At 43.7% G+C, this 13902-nt stretch overlaps 1 protein-coding gene across 2 annotated transcripts in view; it reads left to right on the top strand.

The window, feature by feature from the left end:
* The window catches only part of EMB2765 (P-loop containing nucleoside triphosphate hydrolases superfamily protein), a 73600-nt gene extending 60578 nt beyond the window's left edge, over positions 1-13022 (top strand). For both annotated transcript variants that reach the window (XM_087381244.1, XM_087381243.1), the window contains one exon: positions 11934-13022. The gene's annotated coding sequence lies outside the window, so the exon portion shown is untranslated. The remainder of the gene's footprint in view (positions 1-11933) is intronic.
* Positions 13023-13902: the final 880 nt, after the last annotated feature.

The following is a 13902-nucleotide window of genomic DNA, read 5'->3' as shown; positions in this document are numbered from 1 at the left end:
GCACCACCTGATATGTCCACTATGCCCTAGCCCACCACTTGCCACTTGTTCACTGCACATCATGTGCGGGCTGCACTCAGCCGGCTTCATAACCGAAGAGCATGGGACCATCAGGGACTACGGATTGAGCATTTTGATCATGGACAGGAGGTTTTGGCTCTGGTACTAGCACAGAAGTTCAACCACGCCATATGTCACGGCTTCCCACCCTCATGGAGTACCACCACCATAGTACCGATACACAAGGCAGGCGCTCCCATGGATACTGGGAACTATTGCACTCTCATGATTGGCCACACGCTGGCCAAGATCTATGGATCGATACTGGAGAGGGAGATCATCAGCCATACAGAGGCACATGGGCAACGTGCTCTAGGGCAGGAAGGTTTTTGGAGACATCACTCCACTCTAGACCGCATTTTCACCTTGAGGGCTATCATTGAGGAGGCGAGGTCGAGACCCCAAAAAGTCTATGCTTGTTTTATAGACTTTCGGAAGGCCTTCGACACTGTCCCACGACCCCGCATGATCAAGAGACTACAAGATATGCAGATTCCAGAGGTTTCGATCTGGGGAGTGGTGAGCCTATACGAGTCCGTTAGAGGGAGAGTTTGTGTCCCAGGAGGCCTATCAGTTTGAGTTGAGAGCACGATCGGAGTAAAGCAGGGATGCCCTCTTTCACCGACTCTCATCGGGCTCTACATTGCTTTTATAGACCGCCTAGGAGGCAAGGGAGCACCACTAGCAGACTTGATGATACATATTCTACCATATGTGGATGACATAGTCCTACTGTCATCTTCGGCAAAGGGACTACAGAGACATCTAGATGCCCTAGAGGTGTTTTGCAAAGAGAGAGACCAGATGGTTAACCTTGGGAAGACCTAGGTCATGATCTTCAACACCTCTTACGCAGTCCTTCACCGATGTAGCTTTACATACCAGAGTCAGCCATTGGAGATTGTGCAGTCCTACACATACTCGGGTGCAGTTTTCACAGGGCCAGTTTTCACGATGACCCACGCAGCCAGAGCACGACTCACATGAGGGCAATGGTGCCTTGGCCCGACTAGAGCGACAGTGCTTCCAGATGCACTTCCAGGATCCACTGACGAAGTGTTGGCTTTTTAGCACTCTAGTGAGGTCGACCGCCATGTATACAGCACCTTTTTGGGGGTGTGATCTTTTAGCAATAGAATGGAAGAAATTTGAGCGGCTATAGGTGATTATGAGCTCCAGGATGATTCGGAGTAAGCCCTCGGTCCCCCATTAGATAGTACAGGCAGAGTTTGCCATGACCTCTCTCCAGGTTGATGCTATTTTTGAGACAGTGACCTTCCTCCATAGAGTTTGGGACCTACCTCACAAGAGACGTCCGAGGTTGGCACTAGAGTCCTCCGTACGACTATCTGAGAGTGGGGTAGGTACAGCATGGTTTGCACGTGTCATCGCATGGTTTGCCAGTCACGGCATTCAGATGGATCGGCTTCTCCCGTTTCAGTATAGCATGGATGCACCGCCTGACACAATGAAGGATTGAATTTGTGCACTATGAGCCAGCAAATATGATGCACTCATCATCCTATTTGGGGTAGAAATGAAAGAAATCTTCCAGCTTCAGAAACCATTCTTCCAGCTCACTGGGGGTGCGTATTTCGCTTTAAATTTGTGCACTGTGAGCTTATTCTTGACCTCTTTCAGAGCAGAATGTCTTAACCCCCCCCAAGCTGATGTTCAGAATATTTGCATTTGAGGAAACTAATCACTTCAGTCAGGCGTTGGCAATAAAGACAGCTTTATAAGAAGATCATGCAATCTTCAATTGCAGGAAATGGAAAGACTTGAAGTCAGATCATGGCAAGAGAGGTTGCTGTATCAGCTGATCACTTGCCTAAGCCTGTAGTCTTCCTACATAGACATTCATTGCAAGGGCGGTTGGATCAAGATTTTAAAATTGAAGGGACAATCCCATCTCTTCTTTATGTTCAATAACCAGATTTACAATTCTAGCGGTTTAGCATGATGCTAAAAGTGATTCTACATCCACTTAACTATGACAATATTTCAAGCCTGCGTGGATAAGTATGATCTATTGAGGCTTTATACATGTCCTGAAAGGAAATCTGATTACCAAATTGCACTAAGATATGGTCTAATGAAGGGGGGAAAAGGGATTAATTTAGTTCTCTTCCTCCTATGTTCCCTCTCTCCTACTCCCTCCCTCTCTCCTTTTCTCCTACCCCTTTTCCGTCTCTCTCTTCACTCTTCCTCCTTCCCCACTCTTCCCTTTTGCTAGTTTTACCGCTTTTCTAAATCTGCCCCAGCTCCTTTTCTAGAGTGGCTTTAGGGTACCTTTGCTCAAGCACGTACTATCAAACAACAAGCACTACTATCCTGGCTTTTTCTTGTTGGAGATCTAGCAATTGTCCAAGCGGCACATTTATTTAATGTACAGCAACAGCGAGCCAACACTCAACAAAACGACTTACAACAGCAGAACAGCTCATAGAACAATGCCCCAAATAGCAGAAGTAACGTCTGGCTCCTACATTGCCAACAACTATAGATGCCTACAATTGCACCGGCTCCTACTAGGACTTGAGCAACATCAGGAAACCACAACATAGAAGCAATGCAACACAACAAAAGATAGGTGCGATAGACGGACAAAGACATGCAAGGAAGTCAGGACACCAAAACTGACAAAAAAAGACAGAGCTGTTGATCTCCGAGTGAGCCCCAAGCAGAGGTACAACTTTTACAAACACCAACGTCATTGATGCTAGCACAAGGGTTCTGAGATGGAGTGCTCCACAATGAAGGATTGAATTTGTGCACTATGAGCCAGCAAATATGATGCACTCATCATCCTATTTGGGGTAGAAATGAAAGAAATCTTCCAGCTTCAGAAACCATTCCTCCAGCTCACTGGGGGTGTGTATTTTGCTTTAAATTTGTGCACTGTGAGCTTATTCTTGACCTCTTTCAGAGCAGAATGTCTTCCCCCCCCCCCCCCCGCCCCCCCAAAATGTACCGGCATCATCACTTAAAGTCACATAATGATGGAAAGGCATCTCATGACGAATGTCCAGATTAAGGCACGGTATGAGCACAAATCCTTGAAAAATATATGATCAATAGCATGTTGTTGTCCACAATCAACAATCTGCTGACATGTGGAGCCATCACTGGTTGTGTATGGCTATATGTGCTCACCGGCTGCACAATGGAAGCATGGGCCCTAGGTTGAGTAAATGCATCTCGATGCAAAAACTACATACTAAAAGACTGAGACACGGGTTGACCTCTCTCGCAATGCTAGGGACTGCCATGTGAACTCAAAGCAACTTCATGCATGTTGGCTCATGTGGTAAAAGGGCCAACTAAGCTCACTAGAGCACTCATCAAATGTGACCAATGGGTCGTCCTAAAATAGATGGCTCCCTCTACAAAGATTCAAAAAGCTATGAACTGGATGATGGCCTCAAGTCCAACAAAAAGATGCTTGGTGGTACAAAGAATGCATCCTCAACGCCAAGGTAATCACCATACTAGAGAACGAACTGCTCAAACTGAAACATCCTGAAGGACCGAAATCCAGACATGCATCGAGCATCTGCCATAAAATCTGTGTGGTGTGGAGAATGTATCCTGGCTATTCCAATGATCCCCATGTTGGTGTGGAATACAAGCTGCTTCCCTTAGAAAGATAATGCATGTACGGAAACTTCGTTGAATTGCTAGCCAATCTATTGAGACATCTATTGACCAAGCTATTGCCCCAACTACCCCTAAAGGAACTTTGTCAGCATATCTAGAGGTGTAGGGGATATGGACCGAGTAGTAGGAGATATGAGGCGAGTAGAAACCTTTGAGCCACCAATGGGTGCACCCATTGTGGAATGTGTTTTGAGCATCCTCAAATCGTGGATCACTACCAAGTAATGACTCCTCAAAACAAGGTACACGCTTGGGTTCCATGGTGAACTGTCTCGGAAAATGCAAGTCCGAATGCAGCTAGCTCCTTGCAAGAACGTCCCAATCTAACGGACACATCTACTCCCACAAGCGAGTACTACCATGGTGCAATGAAAACAAGCAGATTCAATGAGATAGACAATGAGTCAAATCTGCGATAAAAAGAACCGGATACTATGTATAGAGACACTGAGAGACTTAAGAGAAGAAGCTTTGAAATTGTGCCCAAATGAGGCTGAAACACTTGTAAGAGCTTGTAAAGGCCTTCAATAATGGGTTGTAAAGGCATGAAACTCTAGGATTTCTTTTGTTTTTGTTTTGCTTTGTTCTGTTTTTTGGGACACCTAAGTCACTTAATACAATTAGGATACCTAACCTAAGACCACGAGGGCAATTAGGACTTTTTTGAGTCAAGTCTAGTTAATCTAACCTAACCCAAGTGAGGTTAACCAAACTAACCTAATCCCAACTAGCCTAACCCGACATGAGTTAATTACACCCTAACCAAACTGTAACTAACCCATGCTAACCTAACCCAATGAAACCAATCTAATCAAATCAAAACTAACATAATCCATGCATCGACATACAAGGGATGGCGCAATGGCAGCGGTGCAAAGACGAGCAGCCTTCGGGCTTTGAAATTTCAAGAAATGCACATCAGGTATGCAAAGTGAATAAGGCTTTGTATGGGCTGAAACAAGCCCCACGTGCATGGTATGCAAAAATTGATGCCTTTCTAACCAGCAAGGGGCTGCACAATAGTGCAACTGAGAGCACCCTCTACATCAAGAAGGATGGGAAGGATGGGGGGGATATTTTGGTCATCATTCTTTATGTAGATGACATGCTGCTCACCGGATCAAATGAGGAAGTAATTGCAGATTTCAAAGTCCAATTGAAAGCTACATTTGATATGTCAGACTTGGGCTTGTTACATTTCTTTTTGGGGATCCAGTTTATTCAAGAGAATCGTGGCATTGTTATGTCTCAGTCCAAGTATGTTCAAAAGCTCTTGGACAGATTCAACATGCATGATTGCAAGCCTATGTCCACTCCCATGGAGCCGGGGCTGAAGCTTACAATGCATGATGCAGGTGAATCAATTGATATCACACTCTATAGCCAGGTTGTTGGATGCCTCATTTATCTCTGCAATACACGACTTGATATTTAGTTTTCAGTTTCTCAGGTGAGTAGGTATATGCACAGCCCAAAGATTATGCATTGGTAGGCTGTAAAACGCATCTTCCGTTACTTGCAAGGTACAAAGTCTTTTGGCTTGATGTTTCCCAAGGGAGGTGACTTGCAGATGCATGCTTACAGTGACTTAGATTAGGCTGGAGACTATGATACTAGGCAGTCCACTAGTGGGAATTGTTTCTTTCTAGGACATGCTTGCATTTCTTGGTTGAGCAAGAAACAATCTACAGTGGCTACCTCCTCATGTGAAGCTGAGTACATGGCAGCTTTCACAGCGACAATTGAATGTGTTTGGTTGCGTTGTTTGTTTGCTGATCTTCGTCTTTCATTGGAGGGTCCTTCTCCGATTCTCATTGATAGTCAGAGTGCTGTAGCAGTGGCAAAGAACCTTGTGTTTCATGCTCGCACGAAGCACATTGAAATTCACTATCACTTGTCAGAGAGAAGTTGCATGCAGGAGAGATCAGTATGATCTATGTGTCAACACATGACAATGTTGCAGATATTTTCACCAAGCACTTCCATGTGAAAAGTTTGAGGCATTTCGCAGTGCCTTGAACTTATCTCCTTTTGGTGATTGATCATTTCCTTGTACATGACATTGGCACTGCAGGCGGGTGTTAGAATTATTATTATAATCTAGCAGTGACCAATGAAATGTAATAAGTAGGTTAGGGGCACTTTTCCCTCTTTAGAGGTTTTTTCCCCTAACCCTAGTTAGTTCACTAACTACGGGTAGTGAAGGATAAGGTACCTTTCTCAGCTTTGTATTTTTCACACTTCATCTATTGCAACTTACGTTCAACACTCTCTTGCTCGCTCTCTCTTTTCCTTCAAAAGCTACTTTTACAAAAAAACCAAGCTTTTTAGGCTTTCTTTTTAAATCTGGTGCTTTTGGTGCCTTTTTAATCTCGTGGGCCCTCCTTTTAAAGAGATGCCTCCCTTGTCCATGCTTTCAAGCCTCGCAGGACCTCCTTTTTGTAAATTTCTCCCCACTCTTGGGTTCTTTTTGCACTCTCTTAGGTCCTACACAATGCACAAATAAGTTGCAACACTTAAACCCATTAAAGGTTAGCAAAATGCATGCATTCCTAGTTCTTGGACTAATCCTAGTCCCTTGTGGGCGTCCCCATAGTTCTCTTTTACTAATGCAAATCAAAAGTAAACAAAGCTTATTCTAGTTAATTAAAGTCAACTTTCTTGACCATCACCAATGCAATAAAGATTCCTCTTTATGTCTAGGGAGAAGTACCAATTTGGTGACACAGTACCTTTGCTCCCACTTCTTGTATGACCACTGTTAGGTGTGTGGGTCCATTGGCTGCATTTCATGGATGGAAGATCCATCACCTGGACATTAAAACTGCATTCTTGAATGGGGACCTTCAGGAGGAGGTCTATGTTTCTCACCCCCTTGGATTTGTGGAACTTGGCAAGGAAGACAAAGTATGTAAGTTGAGAAAGGCTTTGTATGGTTTAAAGCAAGCTCCTCGAGCTTGGTCTGCAAAGGTAGATGCCTTTTTGACTAGCCAGGGAATGCAAAATCCTTCTCATGAGAGGACCCTCTATGTCAGGAAGGAAGGGGGGGATTTGCTCATCATCGTTCTCTATGTCGATGACATGCTCTCACTAGTACTAATGCTGCAAAAATTGCAGATTTCAAGGCTGAATTACAGCATATGTTTGAGATGTCAGATTTGAGGTTGCTTCACTACGGAGGTATTGGGCTGTTGCAGTCCAAGTATATTGGTAAGCTCTTGGAACGGTTCAGATTTCAGAATTGCGAGTCCATCTCTACTCCTATGGAGCCAGGGCCTAAGTTGTCCGTTTACGACGACAGTGACCCTTTTGATGCCTGTGTTTACAGCCAGGTTGTGGGATGCCTTGTTTATTTATGCAACACACGTCTTGACATTCAATATGCATGTCCCAGTTGAGCAAATTTATGCACAACCCAAAGACTTCACATTGGTGAGATGTAAAGCGTGTGTTCCGTTATCTGTAGGGCACCGGATCTCTTGGTTTGCTCTTTCCCAAGGGGGGGTGACTTTCACTTACATGCTTACAACGATTCAGATTGGGTTGGTGATTTTGATACTCGGCAGTCTACAAGTGGTAACTGTTTCTTTCTTGGACACTCGTGCATTTCTTGGTTCAACAAGAAACAGTCTACATGGCTACCTCTTCATGTGAGACTGAGTACAAGGCAAACAGTCGAGTGTATTTGGCTGAGGCATTGTACGAAACACTGTCACGGGGACGTGGTGGTGATGGTGAAGTGTCTAAACTAACTGTCGCTGAATTTGGCCTAGGGAACCAGGCTAGGGGCCTTAGTTAATGCCCAAAAGATACCTATGATTTTATGTGCAACAAGTGCAACTCCTGGTGCTATTAAAGTGGTTTTATTCTCTATGGTCATTGGTTTGGTTCAGTGGGGTCATTCTTCAAAAACCGACCTCCTAGAGATTCTTCAAAATAGGGTCGACCATTGGTTCCTTTGCACTAGGGTCATGGTGTGCTATCTGACCCCCTAGGTGCATTAAAAATCCCATGCCTCACTTTGCCTAGGTGTTTGCTGGTGGCCTCTCTGCTTGCCTTGTGTCACCTCTGGAAGCCCCTGGAGCCCTTCCTTGGCTTTCCTTTCTGTTTTGAGACTTCACCCCTACTAGAGCAGCCTCATTCTCTTCATGGTGGATTTCTGCAGCTCTCCCTTTGCTTGCTGAACTGGAATTTGATGCTTTCTTCACGACAATTCTCCTCCCCTTGGTGCCCTCTGTTGCTGGCATGCTTCTAGGACCTGGACGCCTTCATTCTGGGCCACTTTTGAAGCTGTTTTTGACTTTATTTGCAACAGAAGTTCTTCTTTTCTGCATCTGAAGCCATATTCATGGGCGCCTCTCTTCTTGCTCCTTCCTGGTGCAAGGCGCACTGAAAACAAAGCTGTTTGTGGGCTGTAAACTCTGTTCTGGTGGAGATATTCTTGATCTGCTACAGTTTGCTGGACGCACTTCTCTCTGATCTTTTCTGGTGTTGGAAGACATTCCTAGGCAGCTCTCTCCTACCAAAGTTTGCTGTCTGCTTCTCATCCTACTGGAGCTGTTTCGGGCTGAAACAGGCTCTTTCTGTTGGCTGAATTCTCATCTTCCTTCACTCTCTTTGCTACAGTCATTCCTACTGAGTTCCTACTAGGTTGGATGCCTTGCCGTTGGCACTGGAGAGGATTGGGGCACTGGTTGTGATACTCTCTTTCTTGGGGTGCAGTGGTTGCCTTGGGATCTTTAATGGCTTGGAAATGGGTAATGCATTGCTTGGAATGCTGCTAGACTGATCTACTTGTGATTATGCATGTCTACTGAAAGGAACCAAGGTAAAAGCACTGGGAGTTGGTCACTAGCACAGCCACGGGTTGGCGTTGTACTGGGTTGCACTTGCGAGTGAGCTCTTGAAGGGAGTCCCTTTGTATCTTTGAGCTAACCAGTTTAAATAAATACCGCAAGGGGCGCCAGGTGTTGGGGCCAATAGGTGTCACTCTCTATGTTTCTGAGTAGGGGCATTCTAGCCTCCCTTGTCTTGAATGGTTCCATGATGTAGTGCAATGAAGTTCTATGCTTTGAGTTTTGTTTGTGAACAAAGGCAATCAATTAAGTTGGCTGTATTTTCATCTTTGTGAGATAGTAGAGACAGATACACTGCCCTTAGTGTTCTAAGGCCGGTTGCAAACACATTGAAATTCGTTATCATTATGTTAGAGAGTGGCTACATGCCTAAGACATCAGCTTGGTCTTTTGCCCTATACAGCAGAATGTGGTAGATCTCTTCACCAAAGGCTCACCTCATTCAAAGTTTCAGGCTTTTTGCAAAGCTTTAAACTTACATCCGTTTGGTGATTGATGTTTACCTTGTACATTGTGATGTTGCCACTACAGGGTTTTTAAAAAATGTATTAAGGTTTTTTACCGTTAACCTCAGTTAGAGGTTGAGTTTGTGTCTCTATGATTATCCTAGCTTTGTAGCTCATTTGTGTTGCTCAATTTCATTCCAGCTTGCTTCAGCTTCATTCCCTTGCATTCTCGCCCTTCCATTTCCAACAATGCTAGTGGCAGAGGCTTGGGGGCTTTTCTTAGGCAGGAGCATGGTGTAATAAGCTCACCTACCATGCTTACATGCATTCAAAAACTGGCATCATTACCTATGTGGGAGCAAAATCAAAGTCAAAACTTATCATAGACACTCAGGTAACCCATCTTGTCAGCCAAGCAAAAGAGATGGTTGGATTTAGTGTATTCCTATGATTTTGACATTGAGTACAAAAGGGGAAAAGAAAATGTGGTTGCAGATGCGTTGGCCAGAATATGGGCTTGCACGTTGTGTGCAGTTTCTACCATCTACCAGGATTGGATACATGGCATCCAATGCAAAATTCAAAGACAGCAGCCATCTTTTCAGAATTGCAAGACCCATCATGGCAGGACTGTCCTAACTTTAAATTGCGCAATGGATGGTGTTGGTCCCAGACTCACAGTATAGGCAGCTAGTGTTGAAGGAAGTGCATTCTTCCCCTATGGCAGGACATACAGGTCTCACAAAATGTATGAGAGGATAAGGTAGAGTTTCTTCCGGGAACGTCTGTGGAGAGATGTAGTCAAACTTGTTGCTGAATGTTTGCCATGCCAGCAAAATAGTGGACAGCAAACTACCAGCTGGTTTGTTGCAGCCATTACTCATTCTAGAGGATAAATTGATACACATAGCGATGGATTTCATCATAGGGATTGCCTTCTACAAGTGGAGGATGGGACAACATCTATGTAGTGGTGGATAGGATGACAAAACAAGACCATTTTTATGCCCACTAAGACGTGATATTCAGCCATTGATCAGGTGTTTAAGCATCATGGATTCCCTTAGGAAATTGTCAGTTATAGAGATGCAAAATTTATGGGTCATGTCTAGCAGGAATTATTTACAACAATGGGTACTTTAACTCACCCCTAGCACTGCATAACATCCTGAGACCGATGGTCAGTTTGATAGGGTGAACAAATGGGTAGAGGAATACCTAAGGCATTTTTGTTATGACACTAGAGGTTGTGGGATAAGTGCTTGCAATTGCTGAATTTTGCCACAATAGCACTAAGCATCTCTCTATTGAATGAGCCCATTTGAGGCAAATTGTAGACATGGTCATGAAAAATCAGCAAGCACGAGATGACTTGGAGAGGATGGAGGCTCTTCTACAATTGTCTACAAGAATATGCGCATGAGAGGAGAAGATACTAGGTTTTCAAGGAAGGGCACATGCATTTACGTCTTCACAAAAATCTATGATTCACTGAAGGGTAATACCAACACAAAGCTTGCTCATTGGTATTATGGCCCTTACAAGATCATCCACAAGCTTAGGGAAGTAGTGTATCAATTGGAGCTACCGTGCACGTCCAAGATCCACAATGTGCTTCGTGTGTCTTTCCGGAAACCACGCGTGGGCCAGCATACATTGTTCTAGAGTTGCAACCTATGGATGAGGAGGGTCATGTCCCCAAGTGCATTGTACTTCACAACAAGGTATACATATAGCACCTCATCAGATGGAAGGGACTACCAGAAGATGAACAATCATGGCAGCCAGAGAGCACTGCCAAGGAGTACCCCCCTTTTACCAGGCTGATCAGCATCACTTTGCTATCTCACACCCTTGTGTGACAGCCGGAAATGCAATTTTGAGGGCAAAATTCTATGGAAAGGGATGGCTGTAATGAAGGGGGAAAAAGGACTAATTTAATATTACTCTAGTGAGAGAGAGGGGATTGTGGAGGCGACTATGTAAGTCCAAACCTATCTCTCATGTTTTCACTTTTGATGTGAAGTCTAATCTTATCCTACGCTCCTTATTCCTCCTACGTTCCTCCATGCGCTCTCTCTCTGTCCCTCTGTCCCCTTCTCTCTCTCTCTCTCTCTCTCTCTCTCTCCACCCCCCCAAAACCCCTCCTTTTTTATTTCTCTCTTCCCTCTTCCCTCTTCCCCACTCTTCCCTTCTGTTAGTTCTATGCCCTTCTCTAAATCTACCCCTATCCCGTGTGTGTTAGCCCAGTAAGCCACCCATGGATGTGTACTGCAGACTTCAGAGAAGCTGTTTAGTGAAAGAGAATGGGAATTCGATTGTGTTAGGTATAAGAAATCTTACTCCCTAGTTGAATGTTGAGTTTTGTCGCATCATAATTTCTTAAGAAAAAATTCAGCATGCAGCTGCAAAAACTCTCTTCTATTCATATTATGGTGACGAGCTTCCTAGTTTTGGTTCTTTGGATGATCTGTTGCCATTCCTGGCCCTCACCTTGAGATGGAGGATACATTCCAGAAGACGATGTTTAGGTGGCTTTTTAGGAGTGAGAGCATACATTTGGGAAGAGTGAAAGACCACCTGTCTCACTTAAAGGTGATTGAATTCAAATAACTAGTTTGTTCCACTGTAATAAGATTCTTCATGAAGTTGCCCTTCTGGACATGATTCATTGCTGCAAATAAACACAGGATTTTTTAAATGCCTTGCACGCTTTTATGTCATGGATTCTCACCTTTGTGTTTCAGCACGGTTGGCAGACTGCATTAATTAAAGCAGCCCTCTAGGGTTTTTTATGTTTCTGGAAGAGAATGTGCTGATGATATGTGCTTTGATGTCAATGGTCTTGTAGGGTGTACACATCCATGGAATAGTTACTGATATTTTTGTGTGGTTGGTGTCTATCATGCAGAAAGTCAAGGAACAACTGTCATTGCTACAAACAGCAGTGGCATGCCTGTTAAGATTATTCAATTGCAAAGGCACGTGCCACATCTTTAGCAAGGTTGAGAAAAACAACGAGGTCGAATATGACATAATGCACGAATTGTAATGGAAAAATATCCTGGTTGCCTAGTACAAAGTTAACCTAAAGTTGACAGGCAAGAAGTAATATTTTGCCCACATGCCAGCCATTTCCCCCCTAGAGCTGTCAAGTTGTCATTGGGGAAGTAGAAGGATGGTTCAGTCCTTGTAATATTAGTACAGATGCGTGAAAAGATGAAGATTGTAAATGCTTTAATCTCCATCTGGATTGCACTTGGAAATAGGTTCACTATCAAGGTTTTTCGAAGTTTTGACTCAAAGCTTTAAAGATTCTTACCCTTTGACTGTGATGGAGGATTGATACAATGCTATTGTTAAGTTCATAGCATGCTGTCAATGGGATCGTTTGTAACCTTGAAGCGTCACATTTGGTCAAGGTGCATGTTAGCTCATTGGACATCCACGTACAAGTATTTGGAATCCTTGTGGATTGTATGGGGCTTTAATTATGTTTTCATGCCTTCCAAGGTTTGGAATTAGCACAAGATTTTAGGTGCTTCCGGAACGTTTTGAAAGCAACCCAACTTTGTCAAAACTCTTTCATTCCGTGCACATCGAGGCAACAGATGTGGAACAAATACAATATGTCGTCTAACATTGCTTCAGACGGAAATCTAGACTCCTAATTCTCCTTGACATGGTTCTTCAACAAAAGCTATATTGATTTCTTCTTTCAACACTAATGTGAGTAGTAATTGATCTTGGAAGAAGACCTTGGGAGGTGGTTGTTTGGGATTTGACACCTACTTCTGCTGTAATTGCTACTTTGAAGGTAGCAGCTGAGGGTGGGTGCGTGGTAAGACTTTCCTTTTGAGAGGCTACCGGTATAGTATTGGTTCTTCTCTTGACGGAAACAATTACATTACTACATTTGCTATGTTTTTTGTTTAGTTTGTTGGGATTCTGTGACTTGCCTTACAGGATTGCATAGCTCAAACCCTATTCCAGATTCTCCCTTTGATATAGCAATATGTAGCATGCCAAATTGCACCTACAAATTCTGTTGTAATCTTCTTAGAAGGAAATGACCATATAAGATTGAGGGTGTTTTCATTGATTGTCAACAAAATCATTGTCGAGTCAAAACAGTACAACTAAACAAGATTTATCAATTTTATTTTTGGAATTTATACACCTAAAAATTGCATTTACTTTTCCTTCATACTAGTGTTCAAACATAGTGGATACAAATCTCTATGAATGAATCCTACATCCACATTTTCTTTATGTCTTCATTGAAACTAATTTGAAGCCTTCATAAATATTGGCAAGGAAGAGTGTACCAATACTCTGGAGTGTTGACAGAAACTTGGTATGAAGGCCTTGATATAAATGGATGGTCAAGTATGTGGGGGTGTGTAATTTGATGTGTCATAGCATATATCTGTACTATGGTCTACAGCCATGGTTGGGCGCGCATGCGCACGCACATTTACATGTGTGTGTCTATGCACCCGCACGTGTGGTTGTATGTTATGTTATGTATGAATGTAGTGTGTGCGCAAGCGTGTGCACTCCCCGTGCCAATACATGTGTATATATGTACGTACACGCACATGTGTATATGCCTACATGTGTGTGTGTGTGTGTGTGCGTGTGTGTGTACACATGTACACATACATACATATATGTGAATGTAGCCCTAACTAGTGTCAAAGAGGCAATCTTGGGTCTCCAATTCTCCACCCACCACACGCACGCATGTGCGCACGTGCGTACGGACTTCGACTCCGACTTCGACTCGGACCTCGATCTCGACTTGGGCCTCGGGCACAGACACACACACATACACACACACACACGAATGCATACAAGCATGCTTTTTTTGTGTGTGT

Source organism: Dipteris shenzhenensis, chromosome 11 (assembly GCF_047967505.1).
Source record: "Dipteris shenzhenensis isolate YYH24624 ecotype China chromosome 11, Dip_SZ_1.0, whole genome shotgun sequence".
Taxonomy (NCBI): Eukaryota; Viridiplantae; Streptophyta; class Polypodiopsida; order Gleicheniales; family Dipteridaceae; genus Dipteris; species Dipteris shenzhenensis.
This window is presented reverse-complemented; position numbering and strand designations above follow the sequence as displayed.